Source organism: Mus caroli, chromosome 2 (genome assembly GCF_900094665.2).
Source record: "Mus caroli chromosome 2, CAROLI_EIJ_v1.1, whole genome shotgun sequence".
Taxonomy (NCBI): domain Eukaryota; kingdom Metazoa; phylum Chordata; class Mammalia; order Rodentia; family Muridae; genus Mus; species Mus caroli.
The window spans coordinates 41,380,947-41,402,768 of record NC_034571.1 but is presented as its reverse complement, the minus strand read 5'-3'; the positions used below and the strand labels follow the sequence as shown (position 1 = coordinate 41,402,768).

General features: G+C 37.9%; 1 pseudogene; it reads right to left on the bottom strand.

The window, feature by feature from the left end:
• Positions 1-851: 851 nt before the first annotated feature.
• LOC110305892 overlaps positions 852-21,822 on the bottom strand; it is a 64,591-nt pseudogene continuing 43,620 nt past the window's right edge.

Below are 21,822 nucleotides of genomic sequence, written 5' to 3'. Positions count from 1 at the left end.
AAAAAGAAAGTTCTGTTCTATCTTATTTCTTCAGTATAAACATCTTCAGATTGTGGACACTAAGTAAGCAAAACATTTTAACAATGACAAAAAATAATTTGACACAAAATAATGTTATTGTGCTCACAAACTAAGCCAAGAATCCAGGAAAGCAGTACAACTCTGATGGTGTGGTACCTGCTCCAAGAAGACTCATTTTCTTCCGTGACTAGTGACTCAGAGCATCATCTTTCCTGCTCTCTTTCCAGATTATGGCTCATCGTTTAGAGACTGGGCTTCTCCTGCACTGGCTGTTTAGATAGCCTCATGGTTTTCAGTGGAATCTGGTGCTCAAAAGCAAGCATTCTCAGACAGAAGGAAGTGGAACTAGAAATTCTTTAAAAAGAAGATATACTGCTGCCATAGTATGGACTGCTCCTGTATTATATGGTAAATTCAATTAATGGCAGTTTTTTGGGGGGAGCAGGTGCAGGGAACTTTATTGATAGTATTCAAGAGAGTAGGGAGAGCTCCTCCTGTTATTATGGGGGTCTTGGATGAAAATTTTGAAGGAGATGCTCAGAATTGGGATAGTGACTCCTCAGCAACCAAGGGCCTCTCTCTTGCTCTCAGTGTCCTTGCTAGGGTGGGTGGTCCAGGGCTTCTAACTTCTTGGAGGCCATGTAGGCCATGAGGTCCACCACCCTGTTGCTGTAGCCATATTCATTGTCATATCAGGTAATGAGCATTACAACATTGTCATTGAGAGCAATGCCAGCCCCAGCATCAAAGGTAAAAGGGTGGGAGTTTCTGTTGAAGTAGCAGGAGACAACCTGGTCCTCAGTGTAGCCCAGGATACCCTTCAGTGGGCCCTAAGATGCCTGCTTCACAACCTTCTTGATGTCATCATACTTGGCAGGTTTCTCCAGGCAGCATGTAAGATCCACAATGGATACATTAGGGATAGGAACATGGAAGGCCATGCCAGTTAGCATCCAATTCAGTTCTAGAATGACCTTGACCACAGCCTTCACAGCACCAGTGGATGCAGGGATGATGTTCTGGCCAGCCCCACAGCCATCATGCCACAGCTTTCCAGAAGGGCCATCCTCAGTCTTCTTAGTGGCAGTGATGGCATGGACCATGGTCATGAGCCCTTCCACAATTCCAAAGTTGCTATGGATGACCTTATCCAGTTGGTGGTACAGGATGCATTGCTGACAATCTTGAGTGAGTTGTGATATTTCTCGTGACTCACACCCATCACAAACATGGGGGCATCAGCAGAAGGGGTGGAGATGATTACCCTTTTGCTCCCACCCTTAAAGTGGGCCCCTGCCTTCTCCATGGTGTTGAAGACATCAGTAGACTCCACAACATGCTTAGCACCAATATCACCCCATTTGATGTTAGTGGGATCTCCTGGAAGATGGTGATGGGCTTCCCCTTGATGACAAGTTTCCCATTCTCAGCCTTGACTATGTCATTGGATTTGCCATGGTTAGAGTCATACTTGAACATGCAGTTGAGGTCAATTAAAGGGTCGTTGATGGCAACAATCTCCACTTTGCCAAGTACAGAGCAGAAGGCAGCCCAGGTAACCAGGTGCCCAATATTGCAAAATCCGTTCTCACTGACCTTCACCATTTTGTCTACAGGAGGAGGCTGGCACTGTACAAGAAGATGCGACTGCTTCTGGAACAGGGAGAACAGAGAGCCTTAATGGTAGCTTTAAATTCACTGAGAAAAAAGAGCCCCATTTGAAAATAGGAGGTATATCAAAGTATTTGTCCATATTTAACAAGCAAACATTTTCATCACAGTGATAGCGTAGGAGTCACTTAAAAGATCTTTTGGGTCAAGAATCTCGAGATCATGTACCTGGTAGTTGATGTCAGTCACCAGCTGGGAATAAGTGATGCCCTTAAGCAGTGTGGTACTTTCCTTATCAGTTTTTATGATTAAATGCCCTACCAAAACAACTTTAAAAAAAAAAGAGTTTCTTCTGGTTCATAGTTCCAGATGTAGTCCATTCCTATGGAACACTCACAGCAACAGTAACTCAGGATAGTTGTCTATTGCATATTGATAGTCAAGAAGCAGAAAGAAAGAATGCACCTCGGTAACATTCTCCACTGTAATTCCAAATCCCTCCTAGGGAATGGTGCCACCCATAGGACTCAGACCTTCCTGAGTTAGTCAATGCAATCAATATAATCCCCACATACATACTCCAGGCCAACGTAATCTAGACAACATCTCATCAGAATACCCTTTCCAGGTGTTTCTAAATCATATCAAGTTCACAGTTATAATCAACCATCAAAACCATGATGTATTTTCTATGCACATTTCTATGAACATTAACCACATTGTGCCTGGGTTCTGAGAGAAAGGGTTCTAATAACTGTCTTTGGAGAGGTAGTACAGATGCTACAAAACTCTGTTTAAATTTATTAGATAATTCATTAAAACAGCAAAGCAAAATGATGTGATACTGATCAGGCAATGTGCCTTCAATTTTACCCCAAAACTACAGGCAATGGAAGCATAATGTACCCAATGCTGTTGCTTCACACTCAAAGGCTTTACACATTAAATCATGTGTCTAGTAAGGACCTATGGTGGGACTGTTAAGCCAGGCCTAATACACCAGCTACTTGTGAGGTTGAAGCAAGAAAAGCCACCTTGGTCAACTTTTTGAGCTTTTGAGTAAAAGTAAAAAAGGATTGGGGTATTTGGAATATAGATCAGTAGTAGAGGTCTTGCCTAGCAAGTTAAACATCCAATATAGAAAAAGAGTTGGGAAGGAGGTTAAAAAGAATAAAAGAACTAAAGATCTTAAGTCACTTAATAGCATGAGAAAAAGTCTCTTAAAATTAAAAACTGAGGAGAAGGTCATGTTTATCCTGCCAAAAATTTTATCTTGGGACTAGCAAGATGGCACAGTGAATAAAAACATTCAGCAAGCTTGATGACCTGAATTGAATTCCTGGAACCCACTGAGAAAGACAGAAAAAGCACTGTAATTTGTATTCCCATGACTTCTATGAAAAAGTGGGATGCAGAAATAGAAGGATAGGTCTTATGCTACCAGGTTAACTGTCTGAAACATACAGTACTTCAAAAGCAACAGGATGACTCTGTCTCAACACAATGGCAGGAGACAACAGTCTCCCAAGGGTTGTCTTTTCAGCTCCATAGGTCATGGTATACACATAATCATGAGTGCATGCATTTGGGCATATGTGAACATACATGCATACATGCGCGCGTGTGCGCGCGCACACACATACACAGAGAGAGAACATAAAAAAACTGGGCAAGGAACATGAATAGGCATTTCTTGAAAGAAGATATACATGCTAAAACATATGAATGTGCATACATCTCACATAAGTGAAATGTAAATCAGTAATCACTGAGATAACAGACTAGTTACAAAAAAGATGACTAACAGCAAATGTTCAGAAAAATATATAGCAAAGGACCATTGCACACTGTTGGTGTAAAGGCAAATTGGAATAGCCATTTCGGAAAGCTGTTGCAAAGGTTCTTCATAATAGTAAAAGCATATGCTTGAGAAATTTCACCTATAAAAAATTAATAAATATGTGGAGTTGGTGTAATAGAATGAATTCTGCACCCCCATGTTCATTTGGGATAATATTAAAATGGGCCATGAAATCATTGCAAGTGTACATCAGTAGATGTTTGTACATCAAAAGAGTTTGCTGGTCATGTATCATGGTGTGTTAGTCAGGGTTTCTATTCCTGCACAAACATTATGACCAAGAAGCAGTTGGGGAGGAAAGGGTTTATTCAGCTTACACTTCCATACTGCTGTTCATCACCAAAGGAAGTCAGGACTGGAACTCAAGCAGGTCAGAAAGCAGGAGCTGATGCAGAGGCCATGGAGGGATGTTCTTTACTGGCTTGCCTCCCCTGGCTTGCTCAGCCTGCCCTCTTATAGAACCAAGACTACCAGCCCAGAGATGGTCCCACCCACAAGGGGCCTTTCCCCCTTGATCACTAATTGAGAAAATGCCTTACAGTTGGATCTCATGGAGGCATTTTCTCAACTGAAGCTCGTTTCTCTATAATAACTCCAGCTGTGTCAAGTTGACACAAAACTAGCCAGTACACATGGAATACTACTTAGCTTTTAAGAAGGAGAGATGTTCTATAATTTTCAACAGAAAATTTAGTACTAGGGATCAGCTATACATGTAGCAGAGGATGGCCTTGTCAGGCATCAATGGGAGGAGAGGCCCTTGGTACTGTAAAGGCATGATAGATGCCCCAGTATAGGAGAATTCGAGGGCAGGGAGGCAGCAATGGGTGGGTAGGTATGAGAACACCCTCGTAGAAGCAGGAGGATGGGATGGGAGTTTCGGGTGGAATCAAGAAAGGAGATAACTTTTGAAATGTAATTAAAGCAGATATCCAATAAAAAAAATAGTCTCACACTAAAAAACAAGATTTTATTGTGTATTTTTCAAATCAGTTTAAAATAGTGTATTCATAAAAGCAGAGAAGGATGGTTATATGATTTGAATGTGGAGACATGAGGAAGTTATAGTCAGAATTTTCAAATCAGAGAAAGGAAGAATTCTTTGTTCCATTCCCCAGCATGGTGAATATACTTAGATAAAAGAATACTGCACATTTCAGAACTGCTAAGAGAGTAAATTTCGAATGTTCTCACTAACAAAGATGTTAAGCATGTGAGGTGATGTATGTGTTAAATAGCTTTATTTAATTATTCTGCATTGTATTCATAGCTTATCACCTTGTACTCCATACATTTATACAATTATAAATCGTCAATTTCCAATTTAAAACAGATGAAGAGCAGCTTTGAGTCATTGGAAGAATAATTGGATTTCACTCCTGGTGTAAGGTTAAGCATTGCCAACACCTGCACAGGTCACAGTTTTTGCTGTTCTGGTCCTGCACTGACAGCATTGCTTCCCCTACTGGTTCCATATTTCATGAGCAAGGGACCTTTGAAGTCAAGGGAAGCAACCCTTAGCGGGCATAGATCAAATCATAACAAAGGTCTACTACTCAATCAACTTTGACCACCAAAGATATCAGCCTTATGCCAGTCATCTTAATATTTTATGTGTTTTTGACCGACCAATGAGATGGGAATTACAACAGGAATGTTACATGGATATTTATCAGTTTAGAAATGAAGTCGTGCTGTCTAATTTTCAAACAAGAGAGAACGTTTGAGGTTGGGTGAAGGTTGTTCACCCAACATTTTTTACCTCCATTCTTTGTATCCCATAGTCTTAGTCTATGAACCTCCATTCTGAGACTGATTCTGTGAGGTTACAAGAACATTCGCTTTATTTGGGAAGGCTTGGGAAGGCAACATCCTTCATTTATCCCTGTGGGAGCCAGAGTCAATTTATTACCAAGAGCAATAGACAAGCTGTCTTTCACACCAAATCTTCTCATTTTCTCTGTGATTCTCCCAGTGTTGGTCCCCACATGAAACTCATGCTGTTTACTCTTTTCTAGAAAGCTTTCAATAACAGATGCTGTCAAGCAAGCCACACTCTTAAAGTGAGGGAAGGTAGCCAAACCTCAGAGCTCATTGCTGACTACTTGCTGAATTGGTGTGTGTTAGGAAGGCATTATCGTGTGTAAATAGCTCTCTCAAATAAGGGTTTACAAGGTCTGAAACACTCAACAAATATAAAAGAGATTAATATGTCTCCTTCTTTACATTACTGCTACAGTATTAATAGATGTAAACAAGTCAGCTAAGATTTCACCTCAGAAATATTTATTGTTTAATCACACATGGTTCGGAACACTGTCATGCCCCAGGATTTCTACATGAGGTCTTAAATCTAGCATTATGAACTTGAGATTTGTCTTGACATTTGAAACATAATACTTTGATAATACCTCATCTGACTCCAGAGAACCTGGAGGAAGAAAACCTTAAGTGGGAATTAGAGCAAAGGGGAATTGTCTGTCTCCCTGATCTTCTGCAGAAGATTTCAAGAGGCTGTGAACTCAGCATATCGGAAAGGAAAAGAAGTGTACTAACTATTCTCTCTTTAAGGAAGTCTGGTATCTGCTTGGTGTTTGGGCTGAGATATGAAACAATTTCTCTATTTTCCCAAATAGTTCACCCCTCCTTAATTATACCTATCAGATGAATGCTTTGTTGCCATCGGAAATCAAGCGAGGCAGGAAGGAAATAATCATGCATTTTCACTTAGAACACAGAATTTTAATACCCTTTTCCTTTTGCTAACAGACCTTTCAATTTTCTTTCTTACATATTTTAAGTATGATAAATTTTACCTTTCACAATATCATTCCTCATCCATAAAATTGCACCAAAAAATTGCCATAAACAAGCTGGTTGAAAAGGAACAAGCATATATTTTTAAGAAAAAAAATAACCTTCATGTTTACAGAAATAATAAAGCTCGTGCAGTACTTCTTTTAAAGATCTTGCTCTAAACAAACTGAATTATTCATGCATAGAATTGTACAGCATTAGAACACCTGTTTTCAATCATGCATAATGTAAAATCACTCATTACCTCACAAGAGCCTCTACATTTCCAGCAATCAAATGGCATTGAAACAGCAAAACAGGTGCCTGGCAGGTGGATCCAAGCAGATGTTTGGGGCTTGTATGTCTTTTCTTGTACAGGTGTGACGATCTTGTTTGCAACTGCATAATTGCTATTTAAATAGGTAATATTTAATTCCTATGTACTTTAATATTTATTTTTGCTCCTTCAATTCTTCTCCTTCCTTCTCACTGCCCAAGCTTGGGGTGGATTTGAAAGCCATCGGGAACCTGTAAGGTGTCGCAATGCGAATTAAAGGTGCCATTCCTTTGTCTTAGATATTCATGACAAGAGAGCCATCTGTTTTTAAAATATGCATCTTCTGGATGAGAATATGGCATTTCTGCAGTATGAATACTGACCAGGATAGAAAAAGTTACTTGCCTTCTTAGGTATCATCTAGAAGTTGTATTTAACTATTTCTATCTTACCAATTATTTTAAAGGCATTCAAGGTAAATCTGTTAGAGTAAATCAGAGAGAAAGCATCCTCTCAAGCTGCCAATACGATACATACTTTATTGAACTTCTGCAAAGATAGCTCTGTGTGTGTCCTCCTCGTGAGGCATCAAAATGCATTTGCTTAAGCATGTTTTACTAAAACATCTTTAAGTCTCAGCTGGAAATAGGGTTTTCACTTCGCCCTGGATTTATCCAATATAAATTCATTCAAGCGGAATAAGTAATGCAGCCTTCAACAGGGGGGTGTTGGAGGCACCTTGTTTCTGTCTCTGTCTGTATAGTTCTTACTTTCTCTTTTTTATAATCAGCAAGTTCAGTATCAATGAAAGGTACTGCATGAAAAACTGCAAAGAGGAAGATATTTGTGAGAGCAGGTGTAGCATCCCATCAAAGCTATGCTTCTCCAGAGATCCTTGCCTCTTTTTCAGTCAAGGATGATATCCAATAGGACTGCCTGAAATGAAACATATCTATTCTGCTGATGCAGTTAAGGGCTCCTGTTCTTGTATCCCTGAAACTCAAGCCACTCAATGTAAGAGGACTCTGGATTAGGCCAGTATCAAAGCAGGTCTTTAGCATGTCACATTATATCAAAGAGAATCAAGCTTTCAGGCCTATAGATGTTGGTAATGTCATTTAGGTTTTCAGATGTGGCCATGATTTGTGAGGAACAGTGACCTTGGAGGTACTATCATTCTCTGCAGTCTCTTTCAACATAGGCATGGACTATAAGATACCCCTATTGCTGAAGTCATTCACATACTGCTTTCTCTAGGGAAGATATCATGAGATGAGTGCATATAAGAGCATTCACATCATTCAAGTGAATTCAATGAATTATTCTATTATTATTATTATTATTATTATTCATTATTATTAGATATTTTATTTACATTTCAAATGTTATCCCCTTTCCTGGTTTCCCCTCTGAAAACTTCTATCCCATCTCCTCTCCCCCTGCTCACCAACCCACCCACTCCTGATCCATATCCTGTCATTTCCCTTCACTGGGGCATTCACAAAATCAAGGGCCTCTCCTCCCATTGATGTCTAACAAGGCTATCCTCTGCTACATATGCAGCTGGAGCTATGAGTCCCTCCATGTATACTCTGTAGTTGGTGGTTTAGTCCCTGGGAACTCTGGGGGTACTGGTTGGTTCATATTGTTGTTCCTACTATGGAGCTGCAAGCTCCTTCAGGTCCTTTGGTCCTTTTTCTACTACATCCACTGGGGGCCCTGTGCTCATTCCAATGGCTGGCTGAGAATATCCACCTCTGTATTTGTCAGGCACTGTCAGAGCCTCTCAGGAGAGAGGTATATCAGACTCCTGTCAGCAAGCACTTGTTGGCATTTACAATAGTGTCTCGGTTTGGTGACTGTATGTAGGATGGATCCCCAGGTGAGGCAGTCTCCAAATGGTCTTTCCTTCAGACTCTACTCCATACTTTGTCACTGTATTTCCTCCCATGGGTATTTTGTTCCCCCTTCTAAGAAGGACCGGAGTATCCATATTTTGGTCTTCCTTCTTGAACTTCATGTGGTCTGTGAATTTTATCTTGGGAATTCTGAGCTTCTGTTGCTCAGAGGAACCTGCAAAAAAATTTTTGTTTGTTGTTGTTGTTGTTTGATATTTCTCAAAAGTTAGTGCACCTAATTATTATCAAAAATTTGCCCTGTCAATGAGTGCAGCTTTCTCTTATTTCACATGCATCATAAACATAATTAGAATGAAAACTCTGTTGCCATGTATACTAAGCAAGCCAATCCCAGTTTCATATGTGGTTCTGTAACTCTATAAATGTGTACATTATTGATATTTTATCGATAGTGCTTTTATTATTAACTATGCACATTTTCAGCTCAACTCTGTGTAATCAAGGTCACAATAAATCATGTCTTCCATACCCCTTCACTGTCATTTTCTTCTCAAGTCCAGCAATCATGGCATCTGTTCTCAAAGGAAGCCACTGCTAACATCACAAAATACGTTTATTTTAAAAGCAAATCTATTCCTTTAATGGAAATTGTTTCATTAACTGATTACACACACACACACACACACACACACACACACACACACACATATATATATATATATATATATATATATATATAAAATCATTGTGTTGTATAATGTTTTGGTATATGTGTACTTGATATAATAAAAACAAAATAAGCTTATTTATCCCAAATCTTTATCATGCTTATGACAAAAATTGTCAAAATCATTTCTTCTAGCTTTTTTTGACACAGCAAACTGCACATCAGGGTGTCTCTGTTTCTAGTTGGAATTTACTGCTCACTGATCAACCTCCCCCTATCTCTCTGCTCCTTCACTCTTCTTGGCCTCTACTCTTAATTTTCATAAGGTCAGTTTTTAGCACCTATTTTATTACTCATTTTACCAAAAATAGGGTCAACTTTAGGTAGTTGACCTTTCTTAACATAGAATGTCAAACTGGACTTGTACTGCAGAGAGCACAAATGTTATGTATTTTCTCTTACTGACATAGGGCTATGACCTTTCCTATATCACTCATACAAACATTTTAAACAATTTAATGGAATCATATTGTTTTCCATGTTACCTTGCTACCATATGAATTATTTTCCAGCACCCATTCTCTGAAAATCTTTCTTGTGGTTCTTTAAGTACTGAGTGAATCTGTTTTCAAAGTTTTATAGTAAGTTTACTTTCTTCAAAGCTAAAGACTGGCAAAGACCTACTCAGGCATTGAAATAAATTACAGAATGCAGATTTTCAGCATTAACCGGAAAATCAATGATCTATGGCAACATGTCGTGTCAACTCAAATTATGACTTGTGCCTGAAGTTAAATACGCATTAACTACAGCATTCAGTTATCTTGGCCCACTCTTCAAGGCTCCCATTCCTGTCCAATTCATCAAATGCATCCCTAGCTTCTATCATTTCGGATATTTCTGCATGTAGGTGCACTGGCACTGTGTGCACGGAATTTGATCACCCACCCTGTACCATTTGAGGAGGGTCTACAAATGAACTATTTGTTACCATTCCACAAGCAGGGCAGAATTTCTATTTTACAAGCTAAGTAGATAAGTGTGATATGAATATGCCCTTTGGTATTCATGCTGCAAAGATATCTTTTAAAGCTTGATAACTTGTTCCAATGTAGATGAACAATTTTCAATGAAAAGATGAATAATTTTCAATAATTCACTAAAAATTAAGATGAATAAAAGTATGTGGAGATTTCTTTACACTTCACTTTTCACTATTTGTTGATTTCTTTTGAATTTTTAAAACTTTATTACTTAAAATTTTGTATAAATTAAAAATAAAGAAATAAAAGTACCACACCAAAATTGAGCAGACTCAAAGTCTATGAAACTCAATGAGCTTCTATACAGCAGGGAAAGTGTATGAAACGAAAGCTGTGGACCTTCATATTTTAACTTGCCCTTCAATATCTAAGATATTTTATTTAGTTGCCAACCATCAAAACGAAAAATAGTAATTCAAACTAGAAATACAGTTAGCCTTATATCCTATTTTATAATGCCTATAACTCAGAAGTCAGGCCACAGCTTCTGAACTCTAAATATCATATCATCTTTCTTTCCATTGTAGGGGGGCATGAGCAGATTTACTCACAGCCCTCTACCATCCTACAATGTTGAAACAGCTTAGAGAAGAGGCACAGCACTAAGGCGTGGGTTTTGTCCTATGCATGGTTATCTTTGGTTTTAGAGAGTGAATGTGTGGGAATTCCGACTCAGTCTGGACCACATATAACAGCATTTAAATTCAACAAGTGTATAAAGTTTATGCATAGGTTGAGGCTTTTCACTTAAATTGACTTCCTAAACTACATTATTTAAAAGAAACATTAAACCCAAACTGAATTTAAGTCTTTTCTTTGTAGAAAAAAAATCAAGTAACTCTACTATTTTGGAACATTTTTTTTCTGCAAAGTACTCACCTAGGCCAGAGCTTTCTCTTAACATTAGCTGTAGGTTAGTTAGGTTTTATTCATCAGGACCTGTTCTCTTTTTTATGAGTTTCTACTGTGCCATCCAAAATATATATTAATTGTTCATAATATCCTCATGAATATAGACATTGTTTTAGTACATCAGCCAACCATATTAATTTATGAAACACAGAAAGACACAATATATATATACATATATATGGTAAATGTATATAATTTATTTGAACTTCATGTTAAAAGGAAAACCATTCACAAAAATAATTTTTAGCTCATACAATTAGACAACTTTTTTATAGGAAGTATGAGGGCCTGAGGATAAGAAGCATAGGCATTGTCAAAAAAAAAACAGTGTCACTCCTCCCACCGAGTCATAAAGTACTAAAGTTGGCCAAATAGGCCAACAAAGTAACTGAAAACTATGTGTACTGTCAAGTTGTCACATATGTAATAATTCAAAATTATTCAATTAGTGTTTTTGAAGTTATTCTGTGGGGAAAAACTGAGTTTACTTACTTTGGTCAAGTGAGAATGGTATTTAATAACACCATAATCAATTTACTTTGTAATGGCACACTTGGTGTGTAATGAACCTGAGAGAAAATGCTAATTCAAAATAGCAGCTCCAGTGAGGTGCTGGAGGTCAAATACTAAAGTGCTTGTTAGTTAGAGGGAATATAGTATCACATTCCACACTGAACAAATATTTACTGAGTGTACTTCTTTCTGAAGCAAGTGCTGATGTTTCAATATTTCAGTGAACCAAAGATAGTACAACGGTGGTCCTCTTGTAGCACTGCAGGACAGGTTTCTGAGTGGACTTAGGCCAACCCCATGCTTGATCTCACTTGCAGTTCTCAAAACTTCCAATAGCATGTAATAGGACCTCTGCATCCTAGGATAGGAAATGATTGCAGAGCCTGGTTCTGCCCCCCTTCCACAGTGCTTTTATCTATTCCTGTCTATTGTTTCATATGATAGTGTATCTATCATTGAATCTTGATGTAAAGTTTGAGCCAACAGATATAACGACACAGTAAGCTGTTTTCAGGGTATATCAGCTATAATGTGGCTATGGGAAGAGATGCATGAGATTTCATCCACACTCTGCAACTTGACAGATCATCCAAGCATGAACTTTAGGCATATACTCTTGCCTACAGCTATTGAAGTTATATTGCTCAGCAATTAATACATTTTTAGCCCAGGTTGCAGTAGACTGAAGTGGCAAACAGTACATATTAAAGCTAGTTCACAGATATGGAAGATATCAAATCAAAAGCAAAAACTGTCAGGAACTAAATAAACTATGGTGCCTGTTAGAAGACCACAAGAGCTATGACATTGAGATTAAAAGGGAAATATGGAGAAATGAGACCACTAAGTGTAAAGTTTACATTCCCCTATCAAATTTAGTGTGTGTGATCCTATTAAATAGGTGAGACAGGTCAAACGAATTAGTAAAGTGAAGATCTAGGAAAAGGCTGCTCCAGGGATGAAATTGTCTAATGTGAAGTCTCCTGGGTAAGAGTAGCATGCCACAGTGGCTGCAGCAGTGAGAGGTGGAGCAGTGTGTGGAGCTGTTAAAAATGTATCAAAGAACAGGTAATCAATCACCAAGTGACCAAAAGAACTGAACACATTTCAAATGAAGAAATATCAATAGACCAAAATAATACATAAAAAGTTGTTGACCCTTCTTAGATACCAGGCAAAACAGAAAACAACTAAATTGAAAATCCATCTTATTCAAGTTTCAATGAGCAATATCAAGAAAACAAAACAAAACAAAACAAAACAAATGTAAAAATGAAACAGTGAATGCTAACAAGAATTAAAACAAAAGGAAACCCCTAAACTCTTTGGTGGGAAATTAACACAGCCACTATGGCAATCACCATGGGGGTTCTTTAAAAAAGACTCAAAGTAAAAATACCATGTGATCCAGCATGGATCCGGTCTTAGGCATACACCCAAAGGGCTTAAAAGTACAACAGAGATGCCTTGATACACTATTATTGCTGCACTATTCACCGAAGCCAGGTCATGGATGAGCCTAGGTGACTTTGGTGGATGAATGCATACAGGAAATGTGACAAATATATGTAATTGGTTATTATATAGCTAGTAGGAAAAAAATCTGTGGCTTTAGCCTGAATTTGGATGCAGCTTGGATCAACATGTTTAAAGAAATAGGGTGGATAAGTACCACATACCCAGTTTTGTCACATGTTATTTAAGAAAGCCAAATGAAAGGAAAACTAGAATGGACTATTAGATAACCACAAGAAAATCATCAAAAAGAGAGTGAGTGAGGAGAATGGGGTATTACAATATGAATCAACATAAATGAAAATGATTTGTTTTTTACAATTAATCTAATACATTAATCGTAAATAAATAAGTGAAACTAAAAACTCTATCTCTAACCCACAGACTGGCAAGAGCAGCTAATGAACCAATTTGTCATACAGACAACCATTTGCTGACCTTTGATGGCAGATAGGGCTGGCCATTGCAGGCTGCTGTTTCTGGGACTCCGATAAATGGGGTTGAGATTCCCAGGATAATAAAGCATGATGGTCCATATGCTTTCTGAAGGAAATCCTTCCACCTGGGAAATATGTGAAGGAACGAGTGCAGAGGACAGAGACTGAGGTAGGGAGACTTGTCAGGGGGCCCAAGAGAGAATTCCAGATCAGAGATAGTGAAGACCCTGACAAACTGCAGGTGAGGAAAATGGATGGATTTATGGCCTGTTTTGAATTGTCAACCATTAGTTTTCCCTGTCGATTGTATGAGTAAGAAATAAAATAGAAGCATCGAAGTGGGACTGTGAGTATCTGTCAGAAAAAAAGAATAAAAGCCTTGGAATTACATTAACCTTGATTCAAACCATGTTTCACTATTAATGTGACATTAGGCAAATTACTTAACATTTACATGGCTTCATTTTCTCAGACTAAGTGGCAATGGCAATGTTTAATCTACACACCAAGTCAAAGCTGTGGAGCAAACATCAGGCACTGGATAGTAGCAGTGAATTATGTGACATGCATGGCTGTGTGTGCTTCTTATCACTTGTCAGCATGAATTCTTCTGCTGCCTGAGAAAGGAGGTCTTCCTGTTATCTCACAGAGGATCTGAGCCCCTACTGCAATATTACCTGTTTTCATACTTACTACACTTTATAGGATACATTTGAGGCTTTCTATCAGACCCTAAAAAAAAAAAAAAAATCCATGGTTTCATCTACTATGCTCTTTTGTGTCCTATGGAAAAAATACATTTTAATAAAACCAGAGAAACAATCAATTCTTTATGTACCTATCAGCATTTAAATCATTGTATGTAGTAAGTAAATTTAGCAGTTATAAATTCAAATCTTAAGAAAGGAGAATAAAAAGTAATAACTGAGTATACCATTATATTGGAAAAGAAATTAAATATGGAATTATAAGATTTTGGCAAATGTTCACTAGAAAGAATGTAAAGAAAATAATTTTCTAGACAAAATATTGAATCCTGATTATCAATGAGAACATATTGTCCAATGTAGAAAAGTAGAAGACCATGAATTCATTTGATAAATATTCTATAAAGCCAAGAAGCTTTGGGAAAACCAGAGGTCAAAGCAATGAAGCTAGAGCTGTCTGGATAATTGCCGAAAATGTTTGTGATGTGATCAACTGTGGCTGTCCTAGGTGGAGCTGAGAAACATTAAGTCCTGGAAGAACAGACTCAGCATCACTGAATCATAACCCTTTAGGAGAGAGAGTACAGCCAGCTCATCTGAATTGTGATGGGAATTTTACATTTGCTATTTTTTTTAATTAGGTATTTTCTTTATTTACATTTCCAATGCTATCCCAAAAGTCCCCCATACCCTCCCCCCCTCACTCCCCTACCCACCTACTCCCACTTCTTGGCCCTGGTGTTCCTCTGTACTGAGGCATATAAAGTTTGCAAGACCAATGGGCCTCTCTTTCCAATGATGGCCGTCAGCTATTGGATGGATCACAGGGCCCCCCAATGGAGGAGCTAGAGAAAGTACCCAAGGAGCTAAAGGGGTCTGCAACCCTATAGGTGGAAAGACATTTGCTAATTTTTAAAAGAAGATACCAAACAGAAGAAAACAGTGCTAAGCAGTAAATGTTTTACATTCTTTTTTTTTTTTTTTAACTTTACAGGCCATCTTGAGTATGTTCAACCGTGCTGCTTGCTCTCTTCTAGACTGAGCCAGCCATACAGGGCGCCACATGCTAAAGAACATAGGGAACAGGAGAAAGAAAGCAAATGCAATCGTGAAAAGTCTCAGAGAACAATGTGACCTAACAAAATCTACTTAGTGACTATACACATACACGCGCACACACACACACACACATATCAGGTGTAAGGGAAAATATGCCAAAGAAGCTGATGACAACACAAAATACATGGCCATATAATCCTGTAAAGAATATTGCCGAATTTTAATGCATTCTTCATAAAACCATTTTGACCTCTGCATCACTAACAGGAAAAGAGTAAATGTCTTGAATGGAGACTAACACCCCAGCTCTTCTGTAGAGACATCCATGGTTCCTGCAGCATCCTTTCTCTGCCCTCTGGCTCTGATCCAGAGCTGGAGTGGTGCACCTCCCAGAGCTGGCTTTCAGTGGTATTGTCCCTGTACACCTAGCAATGCCTGCCTGCTAGTGACTGTCTCCTTGATGAGCAGGCCAGGCAAGTCCCAGGCAGCTTCCCTTTCAGCCTGACAGCTGCATATCCCAGGTGGTCTGACATTTGAGATGGAGGCTGTGGATAAGATTGAAGGTGTTTTAGGGGAGAAGTAGGCTGTGAATAACACCAAGACTTCATCCAGATGGAATCACTCATGAGACAACCTGAGATACTCTATTACTGTCCATATGTCTTCTAGGTCTCGGAAGGCCAGACTCCATTGATTTATTAGAAGCCCAGTATTTATGTTTTTGGCTCGTCTCATGGCAGACTACAGTAAAGGATTTATCAGAGATGCTGTTTTTTTTTTTCAGGCGGTTATTGGATTTTTATAAGTTCTTTAAATAAAACAACCTCCATAAATATCCTAGTAAACATCAGACAATAAAGTAAATATTTGGGGGTGAGATTCAGTTTATTTCCTCTTAATATATATCACCTTTTTACAAGTTTCCTCCTCAGTGTAGCCTCATAACAAAACATGTCAGAGAATGTACCTATTTTATGTCAACAAATGCATAAGAGACGAAAGAAATCCAAATTAAGAGATACAACCATGCTCACAGTACTGCTCAAACACAATTTTTCCCTGCAGGAAAAAAAAAAGCCATAAAAGAATCATTTCATTGTTTTATCAGCACACACATTGTTACTACTGTATCTTATTTATAGATAGCTCTTTGAGGGACTGTAGTAATATTGCGAAATATCAGTTATTCCATCATGGTGGTGAATTTAATGAACCTGAAGGTGTGTGTTATTTTAGCACTTGCTGTAGCTCCTGTGAAAACCCAGTGGTGCTAAAATCTGTAAACCTGTCATTGCTTAAGTAATAACCTTGTTAGAAGCGTCTTCATTTAACTTGCTTTAGCTTCTGCAGGATGCAGGGTTATTTTATCAGCGTGGAGGTATGTGTTTCCAAACCAAACCACTTACAGTAAATATAATTAATTGTAGTTCATTAATTTATTCTTGGAGTAACTGCTTTTCTTTTAACACTTAGTTTAGATTAAATATTGTCTGGAACCTAGTACCTATTTTCAGTTTGGGTTTTTTTTTTTTTTACACACTATAATTTCTATTGAATTTCTGTGGCTACGGGGGTAAATTTCGTCTGCACCAATACAAGCGTTCATTTTAATCTTTAATATTCCTCTATGTGTAACCCAACAGACTTCTCTCAACAGCCAATATGCACAACATACAGGAAAAGAACTGAGTGTGTTGGTGTTAATCTGCTTGCAATGGATTTGAGTTTCTTCTTGCCTTTTAAAAATATGGAGAAAATTGGATATTGATGGTAGGTGTTCAGAATTATCAATTGATTTCTCCAAGAGCACAAGGACAATTATTGAAATGCCAGCAATAAAAAAAAAAAAACTTTCTCCTCCCACTTGGAACTATTCTTGAAAAGAAAAGAAGGCAAGGGGAGGGGGGCAAGAGGGTTGGTTGCATTTGTACAATTACAGTCTTAAAGCCAAAGACATTTTTTCTTTAATTACTTAGACAAACCAACAAAAAAAAAATGTGTGATAAACTCTGCATGTTATCAAACACTTTGAAATCCCTGGTTAATTGCAGTAATGCAATCCATCAATGCTGTTGCACGATGAATAATCATACCTGTAAAAATTACTTAAATGTCAGTGGCGAACTGCTCTAATTTTTAGTGAATTTCTTTAAATATTAATCTATACATAGATTAAGTTTAACTTTAACCTAAAAGATAACAGTAAAACTATGATACATATATTGCATTAAGTTCTTTTTACAGTGTATGTTTTAAATATATTATTTTTACCAGAACTTTAAAAGTAAGTTCATAAAATTTGTTGTTTTAAGTATGTTAAAGCCTTAGAAAGTCCAAGTCAATATTGTTCATCTATGTGCCCGGAATTTGGGGAGATTTTTTTTTCTTTCTTGGTGACTCTGTCTTATACTAAATTTTGGGTTTGCCCAATTATTTAGGCATGATTTAATGAACCGCTTCACTATTGGGATAAGAATTTGCCATTTCAAGCAGATGAAAGAATATGCTGGCTGTATGTTCAGAAGAGGATAAGACCTTTCTGATTTTTGAATTATGGTTTAGCCTATAGAAAAATGATCTGCAATAAACCAAACAGTGAAAGAAAAGAAGGGAAGAATTTCAATTTACAAAATTTAAATAAAACATGGCTTTTCAAACAAATGAAGATAAGGTTTCTTTTGGATTTCAGAATCTAAACAATATCTATCTCTATAATTCAGCCATTATTTGGTTTAAGCGATCTTATTGGGAAATGTTATCATTTTTACTATTTTACATAGAGAAAATATTTTCCAATTTATCAAGTGACTCTGGAATATGGAATTACAACCTGGTTTTACATTCCAGCTGTCTGTATAGTTGTTTCTCTGAAGGTGTACATAAAACGCTTTTACATTAAAATGTGTTATTTTATAAAGTACGGAATCATGCCATAATAAAGCTATTAATGCTTTAGAAACCTCTTCAGTGTGAAATAAATGTTAATCCCTGACTCAGCGTAATAACCAAATAAATTATTACTATGCTCAATATGTTATTAAAGTATGAAAACGTAACCTTGATATCGATTCCTCTATTCAGCTGGCTATGGTGAGTGTTTTAAATTGGGGATGTAGGGATGAAGAAAAATCATGATCTGTAGCCATCCTTAAAGTTTTCCTAATGTTAAGAAAATACTAACTTTCAGCACTGTACTGTTCATTACTTGGCTTTCATTGATGATTATAGAGTATGTGGGACTGCAGAACTGCATTTGAACACATAGTGGTAGGCTGGTTTAAACGTGAACATACACAATTTCTGTAATTATAAATCTTCTATTCTACATTGGATTTTATTTTGTACAATTCAATTAATATTTATATCTCGTGAAGGAATGATATTTAGTCAACATAAATGACTATATTAATTTCTGTTTGGCCTGACAACTAGTCTAGTCTCTAAACAATAGCTGGACAGAAGATTATACAATTTTATCTTTCAATAAGAGATATTTAACTGTGCATTAAAGTTAAAATAATTTAATGATATTCATACTTACTTCAAGGATTTTTTTAATTAAATCTATTGGTTGTTGGTATCTGTGAACTCTTAAGAATAAACACCTGCAGTGCTTTATTATGTAAAAAGGTGGTTTAATTGCATCATATTTATCACAGACAAATCAAGCCCTATTCAGGAGGTAATAATGACAGAGTAATTGGATCAGTAATTGGTTCAGGATGATTCAATATTGTACTAATAATCATAAATACTGCTGTCTTCTGCTTTGATACAGGGGTGACATGCTAATAAAGATTGCATTCGGAGCAATAAATATTAGTGAACTGGATCCTGTATTAGGGTCTAGCTCTTTAGCTTAGCTATACTCATCAGAAGAAGCCATAAAACTGATGATGCTCCCTTGAAAACAGAGATTTTATTTTATAATATACATTTACTCAATGCTGTCTATTGGATTTTCTTAACCAGACATCTTTGAAACAAATATCATCGATGAGAAGGGAAGTAGAAAAAGAATGCGTTTATTTTCCTTACAAAACCAATCACCCTGGAAGCCACATAGCTTTTACATTTGATTTTGCCAAGTTAACATGGCTGATGTGACATGGTGACCTGGGGAGCAAAATTATTCTCGTGCCAGTCATGTAATGATGAATAAGAAAAATCTTTCCTATTCCATACTGTGTTCGACAGACACTTGGCGGTTAAACAGGACTATTTCTTAGCTATTGTGGTAGCAGCTTTTCAGAGTCAGCCAAAGGAGGGGGGGAGCCCATTATGAAGGAAACAATGATACTTATTCACTCAACGTGGAGACTTGTCTTCCAAAAGCATATTGGACAGCTCAGGGTTGGAACAAAATTGGCATACCCTCTTTTATCAGTGGAACAGAAACCCAGGATCAACATGTCTAGGTTGGAATGTTGCCTGCTGCTGATGTAAATGGATATATTCAGCCATTTGCCTATTTTTTTGACATTTATATGTATGGGTGTTGTTTACTGTATAAACATCCTATCCCTCTGGAAAAGGTCTTCTTTGAGGAGGTAGAGAATGGTAATTTACAAGTACCAAATAGTATTCAATTATCTAGTCGCAGTTCTTTTTTTTTTTTTTTTTTGGTTTGGTTTTTCGAGACAGGGTTTCTCTGTATAGCCCTGGCTGTCCTGGAACTCACTTTGTAGACCAGGCTGGCCTCGAACTCAGAAATCCACCTGCCTCTGCCTCCCGAGTGCTGGGATTAAAGGCGTGCACCACCACGCCCGGCTAGTCGCAGTTCTTATTTTGTAAAGCAGATGTCCAATTTAAGATAAAGCGCTTATCTACTAAGAAGGAAATTTGTTGTTGTTATAACAAACTTTAAGTAACAGTATATTCAAAATCTATGCATAAGACCCAAAGAATGCAACAGGATAAAGAAAACTGATTCTTCTTGTAATATACATACATATATAGAGAGATATATATAGTAAAGTGATATATTTCTTTAAAAACATACAGAAGACTATGGGACCATTGGCTATTTCATTACCAATTTTTAAATCTGAATTCAGTTATTTAAAAATTTGGAATTAATATCTCTTAGAAAAATGTTTTCAAGTAAATTATTATAAAAGTTAATGGTAAATACAAGGATAGATGTTGAGTTTAGCTCACATTATTTATCTCTGTGTTAACTAATTGATAAATCTTTAAAGATAGGTTCCTCGTTTGATTCATGTCGCTGTAACATAATGAGTAATTTATGAAATAAAAAGGTTTCTTTAGCGGATCATTCTGGAGGCTGTGCACTTGGGGCATATAATAAGAAGGAGACATGTAACAGAGCTCGTGTGAGTTAGATCCCTGGGCAGGCTCTAAGGGTCGCACGCAGGTGTGTGCAGCTGTCCAGGTTCTGACCACAGCCATCCACTGCTATCAATACGCATGGCCACCCTTAGGACAGCATATCTGCCTGTCTGGCCATTTCTCCCTCTTTGCTGCACTCTTCCAGAGCCAAGTGGGGATCTTGGTACAGGTTCGGCCTGTCCCTTCCCAAGCTTGCTGCTTATCTCTCGTTTTGTGCTGAGATTACATAATCGTGGTGTGAAGAGAGCTGCTGGGCTGGGAGTCACTCCCCACATGTGCAATAGAAGCTGGGGTAGGGAGGGGGAAACCGCTCATGGCAGCGAAGTGCGTGCGTGCGTGAGGGGAGTGCGTGTGTGAGTGTGTGTGTGTGTGTGTGTGTGTTTGTGTGTGGGAGTGCATGCTTGCGTGCATGTGTGTGTGCATGTGTTTAAGAGACGCAAAGGAGATGTGCCCACTTTTCTAACAGTTTTGCTACCGTGCCATCATTCCACTTACAACACCTTCATCTTCATTGTTTTGATTACCTGCCAACATCACTCTTGAGTATCAAGCTTCAACCTGAAATTAGGTCTACATTCAAACTGCCTCGCAGGCACAGGCAAAGGATGGCTTTCTCCTTGCTAATGTCAGTCAGGAAGCAGCAGTAGGTGGGCAGTATACTAACAAAAAAATTAATCACACAACATCGCGTTTGTGAGATTTAAACAGCTCAAAGATTCTCTTTTAAGGGATAAGCTTCAACATTAACTGGTGGTCTCAGCATTCCCTCTCCACGCAAGGTATGGATGCTACTATTTTCTCAGCATAAGCCCAATCGAGTCTGTCTAATGGCATCCACATTGGCCCATTTTCTACCTAGGTGTAAAAGATCTCATCATCCGCAGGAGTCTGCGGTCACTGCCAGAGGCAATGCTCCAACTCCACAGGCAAGACAAACAGATCCTTCCAGTTCCCGAATAACATCATGTCTGAAACACCTGTGCAGCGAAATCCTGTGATACGAAGCCCTTCCTTCAGGATCCCCGGAATTCGATGTATTTGCAGAACAGAGCTGCCTCCTAAGTGAACTGATGTTTATTGTTAAGTGTCTCTGAAAGGAAATCCCCAGTCAGAGGGCAGGCGGGCAGGCGGGCAGTCCCAGTTCTGAACCAACTGCGCAGGAGTTAAATGGTAACTATTTTACAGGGTCCTA